Raw genomic sequence first — 23566 nt, 5'->3', positions numbered from 1 at the left:
ATTTTTTATTCGATGTTTTGGGCAGTTCAGATGTTCTCTCATACCCAGATGATGAAAGTGTTGAGGACCCCTTATTAGCTAAACATCTGGCTTTTTTTGGCATTGACTTTTCATCGTTGAAAAAGGTTAGCTTAAAGTTCATGATATCATATACTTTTTCAGTAAGCTGCTATTTGATTTTCTTGTTCACTTGAATAGAAAAACTAATTTGTTCACTTCATTTTTTTCTATATCGCACTGCGTTCCTCTTTGCTTTTCTCTCTCTTGAGTATCTTGTAGCAATAACATATATGTAGGGATTGTCTTCATTTCTTAAGTTGGTTTTGGACTCCTTACTATTTCATTCTTAAAGTATCTCTAATAACTGTTTCAATCATCTTTTCTTCTTTTTCGCTTTGAACAACTTGTCCATAGACTCCATACTTTTAAGATTCGGCTAAGAAATACCGCAGTAATATGTCATCTTGCCCAAACATCAGGAACAAATGAAAACACTCTTGGCAGTGTATATATGTGTCTGTGTGCCAAACCTATTATCTGAACCTGAGTTTCTTTAAAGTCAACTCTTGAGGATGGAAGAAGAGTTACTTTTTGCCTGTACAATATAGTCAAACTGTTCATATCTGTTTTATTTTCTTCTCATTCACAACAGTTCAAATTATGGGGAGCCATCTGAATAATGAAGCTGATTCAAATTACTGATGTTGCTTTAGCTGGGCATGAAGGGAGGATTTGAAGCAAATTATGTATGTCTTAATAATTGGATTCTTGTGTTAGGGTAAGAAACCCATTTCCAAATCTTGGTCCTGTGGTTTCTATGTCGGTTCTTTCATATATCCTACTGCCAGATGGGAACCTGCTCCTGTATTGCTTGTAGATCTCATTTCTATGTTATGTGAATGCTATAGGATAGGCAATACCACTAGTTTTTGTGGGTTGTAGACTTGTAGTTATCCATTATGAACAATACACGTTAGATCCATGTGACATAATATTACTGTATCTTTGCATTGAGAGCCTCTGGCTATTCTTTTTGGCTTGACTTTGACACTAACATTGGAGGATTCTTTTCAAATGGGATTCTGCCGATTCATTCTAGGTTAATACCCGTGGTCCTCTTTGAAGGGCAGTGTGCCAGTGGCATTATTGATCCAAATAGCCAGCTTTGATGTAAGCCCCTTATGCTAGTTTTATTCCAAGGATGTAATATTTAGTGAAGATAGATCTTTAAAAGGATGGATTGGGGCTTCCTCCTTTACTGCTTGGAAAGTGGCATTAGTGAGTCTTGGATGTGGTGAGGTCAGATATGGAATTAATAGTCTTCTTCAACTTTGTTTTGTGCCTTAATACATACAGAGTGTATTTTCCTCTTAGGCCTGTTAGTGGGTTGGGTTTTGCCCCATTTGACCCTATTTCTACCCAATTGTACCTGGACCACACGAGAAGATTTGATGCAATCATTGTGTTGGATCTGCAGATGACAATCAGTAGCCTGACATGGATCCATTTTAGGTGTTTCCAACCAAACTTGTTTTAATTTAAATTACATGTAAAATTTTGAAAGGTGATGCTTTACCTGATTAAGTCACTCCTAGAGATGAAGATTCTGTTTTTAGTGCTAGTTAGGTGTTAATTTATCCATAGTAGCCACAAGTGGTTCTTGATAAGGAGAAGGGAGGAATATTGTGGGACCATGTGGTTGGAAGAGATATTCATTTTTCATATTATGATATGCATTCTGGTGGATAAGCCTCATGGGATTTAAACTTGAGACCCTTCAGTTAGATAGTGGACCTAACCATCCAGCTTTTAATTTGATCCTGTTAAAAGAGGTATGCATGCACATAAAAGATTTGGATCATGCAAATTGTTAAATTATTTGATGATTTTAAACATGCGAAGCTCTTAGTTCTTTTTTTTAGGTAGTGGACCCCCATATTTCTGACATATAAAGCTCTTACTTTGCCAAGAAAACCTGGTTTTGAGTTCTTGTTTAGTTTCTTTATGGAGTTGAGAGCACAATAAGGGTGCGTACTCACTAGTTAGTTCCTTGGAGCAGGTTGTCCTCTGGTTGGAACACACTCCTAATAAGTATAAACTCTTGAACCATGGGATTGAGTTTCCAGCATTAGGATCAGCAATTAAAGGGAAGAATCCTCTTGGTATGGTATGTTACTAAATAGAATGGTTAAGGTGTGAAATGTTTGGAGATAGAACAGAATTAAAATTGCGTAATAAAAATGACGTGTTAAAGACACACTTGTAACCAACATTGAGATATTATATTGCTACCTTGGAAAAGTAGTTGAGGTTGATTTTCAGTTTCTCCAGGGGTGAGACACAATATTGTAATTGGCGTATCGAAACCCGTGTTGCACGAGCTTGAGATACGAGTGTGTTGTACTGTATCATAAGATGTGGGAGAACAAGCATTTAAATTATGCAAAAGAAATAAAAAAATCACAACAGATCAAAAAAATCTAAGTAAAAAAAGTAAAACTTAGAATACAAGAAAAAATAAATAAACAAGAATGACTACTAATGTACAAGAATTAAAAATGAGCAATTATATAAAAATAAACACAGTAGACTATTGACATGTCATTCACATGAAATAAAGTTCATTAATTCATTAGATAAAGTCAATGACATTGATGATCTCATGATAGTGATATTTGATACGTGATAGAACATAGAAGCATAGTTTGCTACGTAACTACAAAAGTAAAAAATGCTCAAAAGTGCACTACATAAACTCATAAAGTTATTAACGTTAAAGTTCACTATATAATTCACTATAACAAGACTCATCAATTGTCTTTATTGTCAAACATTCCTCGCTCATAATCAGAAATGACATCTTGTTGTGGGGCAGCTGCTACTTATGGGGCTTGTGCCTCTTGTTACTATTTATCTAAACCAGATTGTGCCAGTGCATGAAGGCCCTGCACACATGCTAATTCTTGTAATCTTGCGTGTTGCCTTCTATATATCTCACCAAGTTTGGTGTTGTTTCATGCAATGCACACCTCCATTAATCAATGCGTGATAAAATTTGCATCTTAATACATTATGTTGCTCAAAATTGTCTACAATCTCGCAAAACTGAAACATCGGGTTATCATCTCCAACCATTGGTAAATCTAATTATCACAAATGCAAATAAATAAAACTTAAAAAAAATCACTACATACATACCAAAGTAAAGGTTTACAAATTTACATAACACAATGATAGGACAAATAAAGATCATATAAGGTTATTAATGAAAGATCCAAAACACACACACATATATATCATATTAGCTCAATGATTTTTTTTATTGGCTGCAGTGTAAGCGTTCACTAGTTTGAGATGTTAATGGTTCATCTTCATCTTTTGAGTCAAGAACAGCTTTTGGCAATTTTTTTCCAATGAATGTTGCATGTACTTGTGACTTTTGTTTATAATTTTCTATGAGACTTGTAAGAAGCTCGACAAGAACATCAGAGGAAATATAGTGAGTATGTAACCATACAATGAAATTGTGATGTTGTATGACCTGTAGGGCACAATTTTGATATTTCAGAATACAAAAAATAGGTGATTTAAAATAAAAAAACTAGGATCAACAATACATTTAGGACTAAAAAGACCTAAATGCAAAAAAAAAAGAAATACAATTAAAACATCAAAAAAATGAGCTTACCTTGGTTTTGATGCTTAAAGCTTTCGTCCAACTTTATCTCACACAAATCAAATTCTTAGTGCTTGATTTTGAGGGTTAGAAGTCAAAAAAATGTGTATAGGATTAAAATGGGTGGATTTGGGGTACATCACACTACTATGATTTGGTTTTGAGGGTTAGAAGTCAAAAAATGAGCGCGTAGGATGAAAATGAGGGGTTTTAGGGTAAAAGAGGGGTTTTAGGGTAAAAGAGGGGCTTTATGGTTTGATTTTGATGGTTAGAAGCCCAAAAAAGGTTGGGTAAGACGAAAATGAGTGAGATTTGAAGAAAATCACACTTATAGGGCTTAGATCTAGCAAAAGCTTTACTTTTTATGGTGGATTTGATCTCAAAATAGGGTGTTAGTCTTAGAAAAGAGGTTTGGAGAAAGAGAATATGCAAAAACGGGATCAAAATGACATTTGGGGGCTAAAAATGGCCATAGTAAGTGGTCGATCGTCATTTTTTTGGCATTGGTAAAGTAAAAAAAAGAAAAACATTATGGTCCATTCATACAATACGAGGTGTATTATACAATACAATATGATACACCCATGTATCGTACAAGTCATACTGTATCGATATGATAAGCGTACCAAATATAATATGGGGTTCATATTGTATTGGTTCCAGTATCGACACTACAATGTATCATGTTGTATTGTATGATACAATACAATAATGATAACTCTGCCTCATATCATATTTGGCTCAAATGATCCAACATGGAAATATTGCAAACTGGTGGATTTAGAGACACCGTTGAAAGGGATAGTAAAGTATAACTCTTGTGGTTTTGTAATGCATGGTGGAATGTCATATCATAGGGCATCACAACTCCACTGTATGGTTATATACGCATCATATTCTCTCTGATGTTTGTGTTGAGCTTCTTCCGAGTCTCATAGAAGATGATAAACAAAGGGCATAAGTACATGCAATATTCATTGGAGAAAAAATGTCAAAAGTTGTTCCTAGTTTAAAGGATAAAGATAAACCATTAACATCTCAAGCTAGTGAACGTTTGCGCTAAAAAAAAAAAAACATTGAGCTGATATATATATATATATATATATATATATATATATATATATATATAGAGAGAGAGAGAGAGAGAGAGAGAGAGAGAGAGAGAGAGAGAGAGAGAGAGAGAGAGACGTTTGGATCTTTAGTTTGTACCCTTGTATTACCTTTATTAGTCCTATCATCATCTTATGTAAAGTTGTAAACCTTTTGACTTTGATACATTTGCATTGATTTTTTTTTAAAGTTTTAATTAGATGCATTTGTGATAATTAGATTTAGCAATTGCTGCACATGATGACCCGATGTTACGGTTTTGTGAGATTGCAGACGATTTCAAGTATTGTAATATGTTGGGATGCAAATTCTATCATGCATTGATTAATGTGGGTGTGCATTGCATGCAATAACACATTATTCGAGAATCTGGTGCTCCAGTGCGACCATGCATTCATGCTTTAAATGATGCACATGCTATAATATCAACCAATCTCGGTGAAATATATAGAAGGCAAGAAGCAAGATTACAAGAATTAGCACATGCGCATGGCCTTTATGCCCTGACACAACACACTGCAGAATCTGATTTAGATGAAGGGCAACAAGAGGCACAAGCCTCAGAAGCTCCAACTGCCTCACAAGCACCAATTGCCCCACAACAATATGTCATTTTTTATTATGAACGAGAAATGTTTGACAATAAAGACAATTGCTGAGTCTTATTGTAGTGAATGATGCAGTTGTAATGAACTTTTGTATCTTTTTACTTTTTTTTTAGTCATGTAGTCAACTATGTAGTTGTAGTGAATTTTAATAACTTTTTTGACATTTACACAAGGAAATCACCCCAAGATCAACGACCTAGCCACGCCGGCTTTGCCTGCCATACTTACAATCAGTCTTGGCCACATAAATCTTTTTGTGCTTACCCCTTATACCCCTAGGAAATCACTTTAATGTTATTTAACTTTATGAGTTTATGTAGTGCACTTTTGAGCATTCCGACTTTTGTAGTCATGTAGCAGACTATGCTTTTATGTTCTATCAGGTATCAAATATCACTATCATGAAATCATCAATGTTTTTTACTTTATTTAATGAATCAATGAACTCTATTTCATGTGAATGACGTCAATAGTTTACTATGTTTATTTTTATATAATTACTTGTTTTTGATTCTTGTATATTTGTACTTATTCTTATTTATTTATTTTTTCTTGTATTCTAAGTTTTACTTTTTTTTTTATTTTTTCTGTTTTTTTTTTGTTTTTTTTGCATAATTTAAATGTTTTTCTCCGTATGATACAATATGATATACTCGTATCTCAAGCTCATGCCATACGGGTGTCGATACACTAATTACAACATTAATATGGGTCTCATATTGTATCGGTCCCCTTACCGACACTACGATATATCGTATTGTGTTATACAATATGATACAATACTGATAACACTGGTGAGATGGGGACAACTTTCATGGGGGAAATCTTTTGTAGTTAGAATTACAAGAATCCATTATTGTTTTGTTCATCCAGTTATCAAAGATTAACAATTTCTCCAAGAACAATTTTTTATTGATAAGTTGGATAAATTTTTTTAGGAGATATTCAAAATATTTGATTGTGCTATCATGCTTGGAGAACATCCATATAAGTACTATTCCAAAAAAAAAATCATGAAATTATGTTCTGGATGGTCAACTTGGTCTTGGTTCCTATAGGAGTTGAGTCAATGTAACCTACTAATATATAGGCGCAGAAAGTTCCTTGTTATTCCCTTGCAGGAAAAATTTTTGTCTACTCAATGGCTATTGTTTGGAAGGGGTTTGGAATGAATAATCAATGCACAAAAAGGCTTCATTTTCTTTTCTCCATGTTCTGAAATTTGTGATGAATTTTCAATTACAATGGTCAACTGCTTTTCAGCATGCTTGACTTGGTCGTTTCCCCATCTTGGAAATGCCAATCCAAGATTCTTCGAAGTTTATGATGGAACTTTTCTATTCTCATACATGCACATATTTTGGCAATTGAATGGCTTATCTCATTTGGAGTAGTTCCCTAGAAAAGGGAACATCTAAGCATGTGATATATTTGATTATGAAATTTATTAGATCATGTTACTATTCTCAACCTAATGATATTTGAATCAACAAAGATCACATATTTTATTTTATAATGCCGCCAACTACAACATGTTTTTTAGTGTTTTATGATTCTTTTGATTTGTGCACATTTCCCTTACACACTTCATGCTTCATTTCTATATGCAAATAAGGATCCTTTTTTGTACAGACTGAAATGACAACTGCTGAGATAGAACTTGATCAAAATACCAATTTTTATTGGAACTGAATACAAGAAAGTGGGCAGGATGTGGAACTTTTATTTGGAGCTGGACATACTGGACTTATCAATCTTGGAAACAGGTTCTCTCTCGTTCTATATACATGTATATGTATATATATACAAACTGTTTGCATAATTTTTAATGTGCAAATTCTTGGCATCATCTTTTGCAGTTGCTATTTTGCTTCTACAATGCAAGTAGTTTTCTCGACCTGGTGTTTTTATTCACGGTTTGTGTCATATGCTTCAAATCTTCACATTAGCTGATTGTTTATTTTAATTGTAGCTTTTATTTGCTTTCTGATTTAGTAATTGTACTCCAAACTTGATTTTCTTTCAGTTATTATGCAAATCAAAGTTTGAATATAGCAGTCGAGAATGCTCCTGCTGATCCTACTTTAGATTTGAATGCACAACTGTAAGCATTGGATATAAGAGCTTGATTCATCTGTTTGGTCTGAAAAGTGGCTATTTTGAATATTTATTTCTATTTCACGTTTGAAAAGTACAAATATTTGACCATGTTGCGGGAATAATGCATGCTTGTGGATATCTATTTAAAAGTGTAGTTGCATGAATGTAAAAGTGTATTTGCATGTGTTTTATTTAGAAGCAATTGCTGCTTGTGTGTAACTCTCTCTCTCTCTCTCTATATATATATATATATATATATATATATATAGGTTTCGAATTTTCAGTATTTATTTTAAATTCTCTATTTGTTATTGATTGTTGGTTCATTAATAATGCATTTTTCTATTTATTTCTGTTTTAAGCATAATTTGTATAAAATGTTAATATTGATTTTTGAAGCTTATGCCTAGGTATCCCTCAACTCTTTTCATAACTTATGTATGCATATGTATTTTGGATCTGTATATATGTAGGTATCTAGATATATATTTGCTACAATCATTTGTATGTACATATGACTTAGCAGATCCCTTTTTTGGTTTAAAGTAGTAGTGGAGATCAGAAGTTGGATCGCTGGATTCTGACACTGGAGCAGGTTTTTTCGACAATTGAAAAATCAATGGTCTTAAATGCATTAAATTTTATTGACTGAAAAACATGTCTTTTCATAAGAAAATACGATCCAAGGGTCAATCCCAATAAATTGAGCATTTTGAACACATCTATGATATCAGATTGAGTCAAAACACTTGCATAATCAGATCCTAACTAGATTGTGCGCACAAACAATTGTAATGAATACACACAATAATCATCCTGCCCATATGGCTGGGCCCTATAAGACAACTTAAATAGTAAAAAAAAGTTTTAAATCATATATATTTGTCAAGATTGAAAGGAAAAATAATGGGAGAGAGAGAGAGAGAGAACAGCTATAACTAGTAATTAATTTTTGAAAAATTACAATGTGCCATATAAGTAACACTTTTTTATAAAAACTCTATACAAATGCCATACAAATTTTTAATTTCGTTCTCAACTCACATGGCAAGAATGTCAATTAATAAAAAGTTATAAAGCATCCAATTTTCTGCACTTGACGCTCTTGCTTCTGCTTTTATAATATTTAGGATATATATATATATATATATGTGTGTGTGTGTGTGTGTGTGTGTGTGTGTGTGTGTGTGTGTGTGTGTGTATACTTGTATATAGATACAAGTTGCTGAACTATTGATCTAGAAAGCATAAGTTCAAGCTTTACCAATTCAATCTAACCACATGCATGTGTTTATCATGGTTTGTTTGCTAAAGATTAAACGTTGGATCAGATTATTTTGATCTAGAAATATGATTTTTTAAGTCGTGAAATTTTAGTGCATTGTGGGGCATTAATTTTTGAAGCCCTTAAAAGACCTGCTCAGAATTCATTTTTCTACTAAGCAAACGTTGTAGACCATATTCATAAGGTCTGATCTACAGAAACATTCTAAAAAATATGAAAGAAGGGTAATTTATATTCAATAGTTCCCTACCTTCAATAGCACCAAATATTAACCCTATGCACACACATGTGACGTTTGTCATCTCTTGCAAAAAAACTATTTGGGTAATGGGTCTGATCCTCATTCAGATCTTCCTTGTGGTTGATTTCTTACTACAAACTACTTGCTGTAGGCAATTTTGCAAGCTAGAGGCTGTCATGTGGTTGTTTGCATCTTTACAATGCATATATATCTAATTATTTTTCCAATTTTTGAAAATTATTCCAAAACTGGCTTTGATTGATGAAGTTATGGCCTCTAGCATTTCTAGTTATTGGTAGTTTTCTTTTGATAGATCAATGGTATATTGTATGATGATGGTGGCCACTTGTGGATTATTGGGTGATATTCAAAAGGCGACATAGTATTATGGTAAATCTTTCAATGGTGTGTTGAGCATTTACCTCTTTTCATAGGCTCATAAAAGATGAGGTCTGGCTTTGGTCATCAATTTGTTGGCTGTACATGGAATTAACTTGGTTTGCATCTTAATGATTTGGACTGGACTAGGATCTACCTTTTCTTTTCTTGTTTTTGCTTCTCTTGCTTGGATATGTTGGAAGGACTGCATATACATGTTTACATACGCATACAATTACATATATATGGACATATGTCTTCACAAGAAAGAACAGAGCTTCATGCACTTGGCTTAAATCCACATGCACAATTCTACTTGGATCGATGTTCAGTCTTGACTTGGATGTAATGTCACTGAGGCCACCACGCATGGTAGATCCACTAGGTCTTAAAGCAACTGGTGAAGTTGATTTATGGCTGTAGGCATATGTTCTAATCAATTACATATGTATGGACATCGATATATCTTCACAAGAATGAACGGAGCTTCATGCACACTTGGGTGCAAAAATCCACATGCATAAACCCTCTTGGATAGTCAGCCTTGATTTGGATGTAGTGTCACTTAAGCCACCACACATGGTAGATCCACTAGATCTTAAAATATTGGTGAAATTCGCTTATGCCTGTAGGCATATGATGCCACCATGCTGAAAGCGTGACTAGGTCCTAATCTTCAGTATGTATGACTGGCCTAATGTCACTTGTGATGATATTTTACTCAACCTACTGCCCTTGTCACAAGTTATGAAATCTGTTACACAAAATAAATCTGTGCTCATAACTTACCTATATGCCAGTCAGAAGTGCGTGCTGGATGGCAGTAACTGAATCTTGGTTGGCAATTTTACTTTGAGTGTTGTTAAATCCGCTTTTTAGTGTGTGTATATATATATATAATCTTGTTTTAGAATCCTTGACATTTTGATCGACTTGCAGTTCTTGCTTGTTCCTTTTATGTTACCTTTTATTTCTTTTTTCCTCTACCATCCGATGATATGGATGTCCATTGTTCTAATATTTTACTTATTTAAGCATACTTATTATTATATTTTTCATGATATTTTTGGAACATCTTATGAGACAGGACAAAACTGGGGCATCGTTTACTCTCTGGAAAGTATTCACTTCCAGTGCAGGAGGTATATCAAACAGAGTATCTTCTAGCTTTTTTTCATTTTGCAAAGGGTTGACAAAGACATATAGTTTGTTTTTTGGATCAGACGATGGGATAGATAATTCTGCAAAATTAAAAGCAAGTTATGTAAGTCTTGTGCTTGCTTTTCAAATTGTTTCTGCCTGATTTTCTAAATATGGCATACAAACATTGAACTGCTGTATGTATTCCTAGAATTTTTTGTTGAATTTGTGATATCTCTTGGATTGATATTTCATATCACTAATGTTATGAATTACCAATGGAATCAACCTCATCTGAAAAATATAAATCCTAAATATTATAAAAGCAGAAGTAAAGGTAATGGGTGCCAAAAATTAGATGCTTTATTACTTTTTCTAAATTGACATTCTTGCCATGTTTTCTTACAATGCCATTAAAATTTTGTTTGTCAATTTCTTTATATAGTTTTCCCGAAAAAAAGTGTTGCTTACATGTCATCTTCTAAGTTTTTCAAAAACTCTTGATTTACTATACATAACTCTCTCTCTCTTTCTCTTAATTGCCATAATAAAATTTGTTAACTCCTTATAAAAAATGTCTCTCCTCAAATATCTCCACAAATCACTCCTCCATCTCCTTTCTCATTGGCCATAAAAAAAAAGCTTATGCATAGGGTTGGCCAGCCCCATACACGTCCCCAACAAAATTTGTTTGAAACAGATACATATTTTTATGTGTTTCTTCATTTTATTTGTCATAAAAAATAATATAACCTAGGCCATCCATATAGATGAGTTATATTTTAATTTAAATATATATTAAGCCAAGGGTACTTTTCCTTTAGTTAGTAGTTATATAGTTTAAAAATAAGTTGTAATGTGTTTAAAATGTATACATATTTGTATATTTATTTATTTATTTTTCATTAAAAATTAATATAAACATGATTTATCTAGGCCCGACCATATGGACTGGCTATTAAATATCTAGTAAGGTTAAAGGAAAAACAAAGAAAACGTTCTGTGTGTACCATTGTGATACATTTAATATAAATAACTGATTAGACTTTGAGCATGAGAGTGAAAACATGTCATGTGAAAAGGAATAAGGAAAGATATGTTGGCTTTGGTTTATGTGTGTAACGCCCCAAAAATCCAGGACTTGTAACTTTTAGAATAGTTTAGAAAGCTTTGAATTCATACAATTATCAGAGTCTAAATAGTACTTCAGCGGAAAATGATATTTTTAAAACAGCAAGTCGATGGACCTTGAGCGCATTACAGCGTAAACTTTCCTTTACCGAATTCCGCACAACTATTGAAATCAAAGGGTTTTAAAATGCAATTTCAATGATTTAGAATTTGTTTGTTGAAACCAAGAAAAAGTTTACTAAAACAGTTTTAGTAACTCAAGGTTTTATAAAAAGAGAAATTTGAAATACACTTTATACCAAATTTACCAACATGTCCTCAGGAGCTAAACGTCAGGGAAAAAGCTCTATCTTGAACTCATCACGCCATCGTGCCATCGCAGACTGTATTACCTATCCAAAACCTGCCTATAAAATGGGTCAGTTTCACTAAAAACTGGTAGGTGCACAGACAAGACAATATAAAACATAATTAAGCAGAATAATTTAATATGTCAAGTAGACAGACAATTAAATAGCAATTTGCTTTCAACAGAGTCATAGAGCAAACTATCATGAGCACAATGCTAAAATTATTACAAGCATTTTACTGGCACAAGTAGGCTAACTACTACGAGCAAAGAACTACATAAGAAATTTAACTAGCAAAATACAATATTTCATCAACCACACACACAATTCAATAAGTATTGAACCGGTGGTACACCATAACTTTTATACGCGTATAACTCAACAAATTGTGTAATCAGATTTAAATTATGTTTCGATATTAACTGGCCAAGTGGGTACACACAAGGCACAACTCTAGAAACAGCCTAGACTGATCCGGGGGTTTATTATGCTATGTATTTTATGATAACCTGGATAGCTGACTGAGTCCGCACCTATGGGGACGGTCGGTGACCAAGAGAGAAATCCCCAAAGCAGCATAAACAATGGATGCATCCCAAACATGGAGAGCTACCACCTAGGATAATTATGGTAGTCTCATTCCCCTAACTCCGATGACTGGGGAAGCCGAGTCTTTTGCTCGTAACTGCCATTAATGGCCTGTCCATCGAAGTTTTCTACCTTCCTGTCCTCTCTCCTGACAGGAGTCAGCGATTCGAATGAGTACATCAGGGGTAGTTAACTGAAGACCCATTCTACATACTCTGGTCTTTCGACCAACTCGAGTATCTTGCCGGTGAAGGCAAAAACATCACTTATTTAGGTGATCTCAGCATTTTGTTATTTGCACTCATCAAGGTTGCCACAACCTACTCATCCAATCATCGCAACGTAAGAAGACGTACTTGTCAAAAGTACGACTACGATAAAAAGGATATGGTTTCACCAAAGAAACCCCAACAGATATTATCTGCATAAGAAGTAACACAACACAATTTGACAAGATAAGTCTTGAATTCATTTCAACCTATGTCACAGGGATTCGGCTAGCAGGGTGCCGCACCCGCGTCGACGCGACTCGACGCGGGAGCGGGTGCGGGTGCGGCACCGGGTGCGGTCAACCCGATCCTGGGTGCGTTGACCGCACCCAGGATCATTTAGGTCCATTTTCTTTTTTGGATTTTTTTATTTAAAAAAATTTGCCCTTTGAAATGGGCTGCGAAATTTTTAAAAAAAATTACTGCTGTCAGCTGCTGAGGTGCGAGATTTTTAAAAAAAAAATCTGCTGACAGCTGAGACAGCAGCTTCTGACAGCTGCTGTCAGCTGCTGACAGCTCCTTTTTGCTGTCAGCTCCTGACAAGAGCTGTCAGCTGCTTTTCAAAAGCTTTTTTCGTAAAAGATTTTCTCTTATATATATATATATTTACATTTTTGCCCCTGCCGCACCCCCGCACCCGGGTTTTACCCGCACCCGCACCCGCACCCGCGCCCGCACCCGCACCCATGTGACATAGATTTCAACAATATTTTGCATATTTCATGATACAAGGTCGTCTCAGATCTCTCATCCGATCAACAAAGTACTTAACATGTTGTGCATGTCTAAAAGTATGCTATACTGAACCAGGGAGGTGTGTGGGCTTCTAAAAAGGAACACACAACTTCATAACGATCCAAAGAATATAGGAGTGCTCATTTGGCACGATTCATCCTTAAAAGCCATAATGCCACATTAAGTCATTCACGCAAGGCACAACACTATCAATCTTACATCCAAAATTTATCTTAGTATCGACATGTGACACTAGATTGATAAATAAAGAATGGGTCCTTCAACAGAACCCCACTCATTCATATGCCCATGCCCCAGATCGGGGTTATTCGAATTGGGTCGCAACTCAAATCGGGGTTATAAAGTATTTCTCCCAAGTGTGTGGACCTGGGAGGGCCTATATGTGACTTTGAAATCCGACAGGACTTAAAACTTAACTTTGCAAAAGTTGTGCACTTTGAAGAGTCCTGGGTTTGCAGAAGGAAATCCTCTTTAAAAGAACTATAGCGCACAAGTGCAACTTCTAGTGTTTTGAAAACAAGTGATAACAGGATAGGCACAAGACTACATTTATGTAAGTACATATTTACCATGAGTGTGAGCATATGCAGGTTATAACATGTCAACAAACAACTCTCGACTTGCGATGCCACACATCGAGGGAAAAACGCATAACACACGAGGTGCCAAACCCTACCTTGACCACTTAGATAGGCACACACATAAGGTCATAAGTAATACATGAGACACGAAGTCATACCTCACTCAAAGGAAATATGCAGGCAGAAATGTTTACATGCAAACAAGGGCATATGTATTTCAAAAAGTTCGAAACCACACCTCAAATTCATAAACAACTACGCAAAATAATAATCGAAGAATGAAATTGTACATCAACCCATAGGAACGTACAGGCAAGTATATATACAAGCAATTAAGGGCATAAGTATTGCAAAAAGTGTGAAACCACTTTCAACACATAAGCAAATACGCAAATTAATACTCGAAGAGTAAAATCGTACCTCGACTCATAAACATGTAGACAAGAATAATACGCCACGCAAAAGCAATATGAATCTAAGTACAACTGGCATGGACATCTTAATTATTTCAACTTAATTAGATCTATTGCCCCTTGTGCGACTTTACCCTACCTCAGAATGTTATGCAACCGCGTACGCATATGCGTGAGGATAATACGAGAGTCGGGCCGCGGAACACGAACGGGACCTGTTGCAAAAATCTGCAAGAGTGTTAAATATTCAATTATGCTATTATAATTAATGGTGAGACGGGGGCAAGGGTAGGCTTAGGCGGCACAGAGTGATCCCTCGACTGCCGACGACAACATGGCGGCAAAGAATGAGCCCTTGTCAAACATAGCGAGGCGGCAGGGGGCGAGCCCTGCAGACAGTACAGAAGCGGCAGGGGTCGCACCCCTGTCGACGACACCGAAGCGGCAGGGGTCGCACCCCTGCCGACAGCACTGAAGCAGCAGGGGTCGCACCCCTGCCGACGACAGTGAAACGGCAGGGGCTAGCCCCTGCCGACAGCACTGAAGCGGCAGGGGTCGCACCCCTTCCGACAGCAGCGAAGCGGCAGGGGTCGCACCCCTGCCAATAGCATTGAAGCGGCAGGGGTCGCACCCCTGCTGACGGCAGCGAAGCGGCAGGGGGCTAGCCCCTGCCGACAGCAACGAATCGGCAGTGGGCTAGCCCCTACCGACAACACTGAAGCGACAGGGGTCGCGCTGCTGCCGACAGTACTGAAACGGAAGGGGTCGCATGTAACGACCCCAACTCATCCCCTTTGAAAATGCGGTATTTTTTTTTTTAAACAGTGCAGAAAACTTCACAGAGACCCGGGGTCCTCACAGTTCCAATTCCAACTGGATAGCTAGATACCACAAACGAACTTGCAATTATCATCCATAAAACTAAACCAATACCTTTATTCATGAGTTAAGAACTAATCTCAAAAACAGTGTTTCACTCAACAGAAAGTAACGTAACCACTGATGAAAAATAAGTAAATGAAAAGAACAATAGACTGAAAGACCAAAAAGAAAGAGCCACTCTGTCCACAAATGAAGCTGTCAAAATTTAGTGTGACTCTCGCGCCCTTTCCAGTAGCTGTCGACTTCACTGATCACCTGTTTCTGCGAAAAACCAATAAAGTAGGGTGTCAGAATCGAAATCCTGAGCACAACTACTTCTTAATGAAACAAGTGAGATAAAGGGCTAATATAAGATATCATGCAACAATTGAGGGAAATACATACAAGACAGTTTATAGCATTTGAGAATTTATTCATGGAACAATCATAAATGCTAAGCATGCAAAGACAGTAAAGCAGTAGCATGTAATAAAACTTCAGCATGCAACAAGAAATAAACATTCAACACTTACCATCATGTATCGATTAAGGGAACCATTAAAGTATGCATGATCTAATGCATAACATGAAAATACATGACTTTTGTTCAATGCATGAATCATTTTATTATCTTTCATTTAAGTCTTTTGTTTCCCTATGCATGCCCTATTAAATGCATACAACTTTAAGTTTCTCTTTTTAATTATCATTGCCCGTGGATACACCAAACGGGTACAAACCCCGAGGTCAAGTTAGGTTCCCAGGGTAGCTTAACACACAATTTGTATTTTATTATTGGGTTCCAAACTTAGCCCTCGACCGAATCACCTTCGGAACATTAGACCTCCACATCTAATGTCGGGGACACAAGGGACACCCCATGCCCACAAGTGCCACTTCTTTGGTACCAAAAACAACAGTTGTGTCAAAACACACCACCCCCAGGTAAAGTGGCGGACTCTCCCTAAAACCGTGGTCAGGAGAAGGAACCTCAATATCGGGTTTAGGGGACCAAATTAAGCACACAGAGTTTTGTATCCTCACAGTCTCCCCAAGACCGGATCTCTAAGATCCTCATTCTCCAGATGAGTGATCCCAGAAGGTATATTACACTGTTCTTTATTATTACTTTTTATTAAAATTTAATTTCTTAAGTTTTGCAACATCATATGCAAAAATAAAGATAAAAGCTCGCGTCTATCTGGCGAGAGCCATTACAGGACTCCGGCCCGTGGAAACATGTAGAACAGTTCAATAAAATGAAATATTTGAAAAACATGATTTTTGCAATGCATTGACAGGAATAAGGAAAAGCAACCCTCAACTTGGGCTTACCAAGCCCTCGTTAATTCACTTTGTTCACCGATGTACATTATGCATAAACCATAACATATTGTATGTGAAGTAAATCATGTACTTTCAATTTGCACATTTTTCAAGTTAGTTACAAGCTCACAACCCATAAGCATAACCACAGAAATTTTCAGAATTTCCCTATATGCAAACTCAAATGGATGCATGTTTTCTTTTAAGTGAGCTTCCTTATGTGCATACCTATTTTCCAACTGTGTATCTACTCATGTTGGTTGCAAACCTTAACAAGAGTCACATATGCATGTCACTATATGTTCATATCATGTGCATGCCCACTGGTAAATGCATTGTTACGTTAAAAGAAATATCAACATATATGTATTTTCACGTGTATATAGCCAACAATGAAATGAGTTTGTTTACAATAGTCATAGGCACATCAACACAACTACTACCGTTCTACGTGACAATCAAATGCAAAATTTTTAAATAAGTGCATGCTTGCTGTTACATGATTTGATTCAATCAATGCATGTCTGTAAGTGTTTATCATTAACTGTGACATGCATGCCTTAAGGAAAAATTTATGTTTGTCAGTACTTCAACATCCATCCCATGTCCAGCCAACACCCGGATGGTTATGACAGCGTGTACACAGTCCCAGCAGCATAGGAGTCGAAGCTGGACAGCATACAACATGTACACAGTCCCCAGTCCGGCCTGTGTAGCCTGTCGAAGAGGAACAGCATAACAGCAGCATAGGAGTTTAACAGAAATGTTTAAACCCTATACATATCTCACCTTATATATATATATCCTCTTATTTAAATTTTTTTCTTTTTCTTATCTAAGTCACCTAGCCCAGCCGACCCTGTCGGCTGGGTCTGACAGCATATCCACAGGCCTAGTTTGGGCCTGTGTATGCTGTCAGGAAACCACAACATATACAGACAGAATTTTTTTTTTCTATGCCCAAGACCACAGGCTAGCACCCAGCTGACTGGGTCAGCTGGGCCTGCCGTGGCCCGGCCCAAAAGAGCACAACACACAAAACAACATATTAACACTTTTTTTTTTTTGCATCAACACATGCCAGAACTATTTGTTATATATATATATATATATATATATATATATATATATATATATATATATATATATATATATATATATATATATTGAAAAGGGTAAGTCCAGCCCAGCCGACCCTGTCGGCTGGGTCCAACCGCATATACACAGGCCCAGTTTGGGCCTGTGTTTGCTGTAAAAAATGACAGCATAAGCGTTATGCAAAAACTGCTTGATATTTATTATTTTATACCGTTTTTTTTGTTAAGAAACAGTAAGAATACAACATATACGAAAGGGGTAACAATGGAAATCGTGGGTCCACTGTTCCTCCATGGATTTTCATCAAAAGACGCGTGGAAATCCAATCTCTACCCGATTTCTCATTCGTTTCAAGGAGTACCCGTACCTAGACCAAGATCGTGATAATGGAAGCTGTAGAAAGCTTGGGCTGAAGAACAATGACCTCCTCTCCTTCTCTCCCTTTCTTTCTTCTCTCCTTCCCTGTTTCTCTCTTCTCTTTTTCCTGTTTTCTCTTTTTTTTTCTACAGCCAAATGAGGGAGAAGGGCTGCCGCCCCCCCCCCCCTCCCTTCTCTTATTAATAGCTGGAAACTCTTTAGAGAGTTTCCTGAATTAGGTCTCTCTCTTTAGGGAGTTTCCAGATTTTTTTTTGGACTCCTTTACTTATTATTATTTTGTTTGACTTTTTGACCCTCCTTTCCTAAAAGATATGGAAACCTCTAAACCCTTTTTAATTAGGGAAGAGGGTTAACCCTAAACCCTCTTAACCCAAATCCCGAAATTAATAAAAATAATTAAATTAATAAATTTATTTTTTTGAATTTACTTATTCTTAAATATTCAATGGTTCCCAAAATTGGTCATGTTCACCATGGAGACTTTTTATATGCTAATAACTCCAATTTAAAGCTCCTAGCTGAATTTAAAGTCATAAAAATGTTGAGCTTGGATTTGGATCCGGATTTGGATCCAAGATCCAAGGTCCAAACCCATACTCATACAAAAATTTGGATTAAGACTTGTATCAACTCCAGATTTTTATAGGACCTAACTAGGACCCAAATCCATAGAAATTTGGATCCTACGCCTTGGATGCAATCCGATCCAATTTCGGATCCGTTTCAACAAACTGCTAAAATTTTAGAAAAACGTGATTTCTGGGCCAACCAGAACTCAAATTTGTAAAAGTAAAATACCATTGCGCTCAGAATTTCGAGGCACATCCAATGATATATTACATGAATATCAAATTCCGAATTTCGCCCAAAAATAACCCGAATTTTGCTTGAATTTCGCTTGAATTTAAAAGTTGAAATTAAAACTCTTTGCCACACTTTGATTGGCTTGTCTAGACCTTGTTGATGAGACTTGGGTCAAACCCAAACTCTAAGACCTCGGTCTAAAACTCGAGTCTCAAACGATTTTCTTACCAGACTTAGCCAAATTTCAAAATTTTCATGAATTGACTAAGATCCGAAAGCACGAGATCTTACATCGCACCCCTGCCGACGACAGCGAATCGGCAGGGGTCGAGCCCCTGCCGACGACAGCGAATCGGCAGGGGTCGAGCCCCTACCGTCCAGCGAAAAGACGATGGCAGGGGGACAAACCCCTGCCGAAGAGAGAGAGAGAGAGATCGGGGCGAGGGGGTGTCGCAGGGGCCATTGGCCCCCTGCCGGCACTCCGGCGAACCCCCCCATGGAGGAAAAAGGGGACGATAGGGCCCCGTAGGCCACCTGTCGGGCCTCCGATGGGCACAGGGGAGGTGGGAGGCGCGACAGGGGTCGTGCGCCGCCTGTCGGCCTCCCGACGAGGTGATAGAGAGAGAGAGAGAGACGAAGAGGGAGGAGACAGCGTACCTGGGAAGAAGCCGACGACGATGGCCAGCGTCGTCGATCGGCGTGGGTTGCAGCAGCGGCGGCACTGGTGGCGTGCACAGGGAAGAAGGAGATGCATGGGGGAGGTGTGCCTCCCCTTGTCCTCCACTGGTGCTCTTAAAGAGCTCGGGGGAGGAGGCGTGAAATCGGGAAACTCCGATTTCCATCCTTATCGGGTTGAAAAAGGGGGGGGGTGCGGCGCACAGGGGAAAGGGTTTTTCTCAAAACCCTTTCTCCTGTGTCGGGTTTTAAAACCCTAACGACGATGGGCTCGGGTCGGGTCCGGACCCGACCCGGCCCAGGTCCGATAATTTTTTTTTAAATGCGGGTTTTACATCCTACCCCTCTTAAAAGAATTTCGTCCGCGAAATATCATTAAAAGATTATCTGCAACAATCTGGTTCATAGTTAATCATTGTTAATGAGGATGCACTATATGTGTGAGTGATCCGAAACACGTATGCTATTAAAATCGTCAGGACAACACATAAAAAATTCCTGAGAAAGGTTCGAAGCCAACAACTCGATCAAACAAAATGTGAGTGATTTTGTTAATAATTTATGTCTTCGCAAGAGTTTATATGGAGTCACAAAAAGGGTTTGGCAGAAGACTGTAAGAATGTTTATTCGTTACCTTCTACTACATTCGATACGAATGAAGAGACACAACGAGACATTGCTGTAGTTTGTTTACGTTCCTTGAACGGAGGTTTCTGTACTTTATCATAATCAAGTTGTCGTTCATTACCCTTACTAATTCTAACAGACTCTATGTCCGGAATAGCCTCAACTTATCCCTATAACTCAAGGCCTTACATGGCCAATTGTCTTATCTTCGCTTAAGTTATCATTCGTAGAATGACCCTAACTTTCATAGAAGACAAAACATATCCTTGTATCAAGATCTAGATTTAGTAAGGATCCGATTCTACCAATATATAATCATACTACAACAGAAAGCCAAATCTAAAGATTCATAACTGGCTATATCAAATGCTCTCAGAAGAGCATCCTAACACACCATAATTCTGTACGAAATCAAAATCTACAAGTTCCACGCTGGATCACCTGGTCTAGGAAATGTATGACCTCACAAGGAATTACCGCCCTAGATGGTTTACCTGGTCTTGGACAAATATACGCCGTCTTTGCGGCTACCCGATCTTGGACAGTGTACTTCCTCACAGAGATTCACCACTAGTCGGATTACCTGATCTTGATCATACATACCCTCACAGATAATCCTTTGGGGACAAGGTCCTCAACAGGTACTGAAATCAGTGATATATGCATCAAACAAACGACCACTCACAGGGTCGATAACCACCAATAATGGGCAAAAGTATATATATATATATATATATATATATATCATCAATGAGCATCACATCACTTCATATGGTATTCAATTCATAAAATCACCCATTTCATCAATAAGGTTCCATAAATCATAGTTCACTATTGAACTTAAACATATATCGCATACTTTCAAAATTTGAGGTCACATGCATTTCAATCATATCATACAAAAGCATATTATCCTATGCATTATATCATTGCCACCAGGAGCATTGCATTATCAAAATTTAACCTCAAAGCATGAGTTCTATACAATGTGATCATGGTATATATCAAGAATCAACTAAACCTCAAGATACGTAATTTCTACGCAGTTCGAGTTATGCACACAGGATTCAAATCATATATGCATCTAAGACATTCAGATCATTGCATCATCTTATGTATATATATTTTTACCTCCAAGCACATCGCATTCGACCATATCAGTGTGAAACACACGCACAGATCTACAAGACATTTTAGTCCAATATGATATCCATCATGCTATACATGTATGATATATTCTCACAAACAATCATAATGCAAACCTCTGCAACACAACTATGTAGGCGTGATGTATCATAAAAACTAAGTGTTTGTAGTCGTGAGGTGTCATTCCTCTAAATAGTCTAACTAATGATTTGTAGGCGTATAAGTCAACCACCTAAAAGTTAATCATTTGTAGGCGTAACAAGTCAACTACTCAAAAACTAATCAGTTGTAGGCGTAACATGTCATTTACCTGCATAAGCATCATAATCATAAGGGTCTAGGTTGAACAAAATTCATACGTAACTTCATTAATAAACTTTTACTTGACAAGATCCGTACTAGAAAATAAAGTCTTACCCAAACTTATTAAAGTGTTTATTCACTAATTCCCTACCTAACCCGTCATGATGAAAATAAACACGGTTCACTACTTTTATTGCTACTAGTGAGTCTGCTTGGGTTGTTGTTGCTGACTTTCCTTCGCGGTTTGCTTCTTCAGATCTGCTTCCTTCTTGCGACAAACTCTGGCGAAATGCCCCATCTTTCCGCAATAGAAACAACCTCCAGTGTCTCGAGGGCATTGTTGTCCCGGATGACCATAATTACACTTCGAGCATTTATGACTAGACGATCAATGTATTTTGATTCCTTTGCCTTGCTTTTGTTTCTTAGGTGGGGATCTCTGCATTGTATCATTGGCAAGTCGGCATTTGCTAACTTCCTTACTACCAACTGACTTATTGATCTGAATATCTTTAACTTGCTTCCCTTGCTCCAAGCCTTGTGTGGCCAGTAGCCACCCATCGTACTTTCGCTTATGGCAGCATTCTTCACTGAATGGTCCACCTTACCACAGAAAGAGCAAACAATAGAATTTTGGGAGTACAATAGATCCGGGAGAACTTGATGGTTATCCATCTGTTTATCGCACTGACCCTGAAAGGTGTTCTCGCAAGCCACACTATGACTCAGGTTCTGAACCATAGATTGGAGATGAATAACGGCTCCAGTCAAAACATTTATTGCCTCGCTCATCTCATTATACGACATCTAAATCGAAGCAAAATATTTTAATCAAATTAAGCACAAAACAACAAAATCAATAGTACTTACCGTGCGATGCAGATGCGGATGGTCAAGAATCACTATTTTCCCTGTCGCTCTGATACCAAGTTGTAACGCCCCAAATATCCAGGACTTGTAACTTTTAGAATAGTTTAGAAAGCTTTGAAATCATACAATTATCAGAGTCTAAATAGTACTTCAGCGGAAAATGATATTTTTAAAATAGCAAGTCGATGGACCTTGAGCGCATTACAGCGTAAACTTTCTTTTACCGAATTCCGCACAACTATTGAAATCAAAGGGTTTTAAAATGCAATTTCAATGATTTAGAATTTGTTTGTTAAAACCAAGAAGAAGTTTACTAAAACAGTTTTAGTAACTCAAGGTTTTATAAAAAGAGAAATTTGAAATACACTTTATACCAAATTTACCAACATGTCCTCAGGAGCGAAACGTCAGGGAAAAAGCTCTATCTTGAACTCATCACACCATCGTGCCATCGCAGACTGTATTACCTATCCAAAACCTGCCCATAAAATGGGTCAGTTTCACTAAAAACTGGTAGTTGCACAAACAGGACAATATAGAACATAATTAAGCAGAATAATTTAATATGTCAAGTAGACAGGCAATTAAATAGCAGTTTGCTTTCAACAGAGTCATAGAGCAAACTATCATGAGCACAATGCTAAAATTATTACAAGCATTTTACTGGCACAAGTAGGCTAACTACTACGAGCAAAGAACTGCATAAGAAATTTAACTAGCAAAATACAATATTTCATCAACCACACACACAATTCAATAAATATTGAACCGGTGGTACACCATAACTTTCATACGCGTATAACTCAACAAATTGTGTAATCGGATTTAAATTATGTTTCGATATTAACTGGC

General features: G+C 37.0%; 1 pseudogene; it reads left to right on the top strand.

Annotated features, from left to right (window-relative positions):
* Positions 1-23566, top strand: part of LOC149834694 (ubiquitin carboxyl-terminal hydrolase 14-like) — a 54374-nt pseudogene that overhangs the window by 2665 nt on the left and 28143 nt on the right.

This window comes from Nuphar pumila, chromosome 6, assembly GCF_984573655.1.
Source record: "Nuphar pumila chromosome 6, dmNupPumi1.hap1.1, whole genome shotgun sequence".
Lineage (NCBI taxonomy): Eukaryota > Viridiplantae > Streptophyta > Magnoliopsida > Nymphaeales > Nymphaeaceae > Nuphar > Nuphar pumila.
This window is presented reverse-complemented; position numbering and strand designations above follow the sequence as displayed.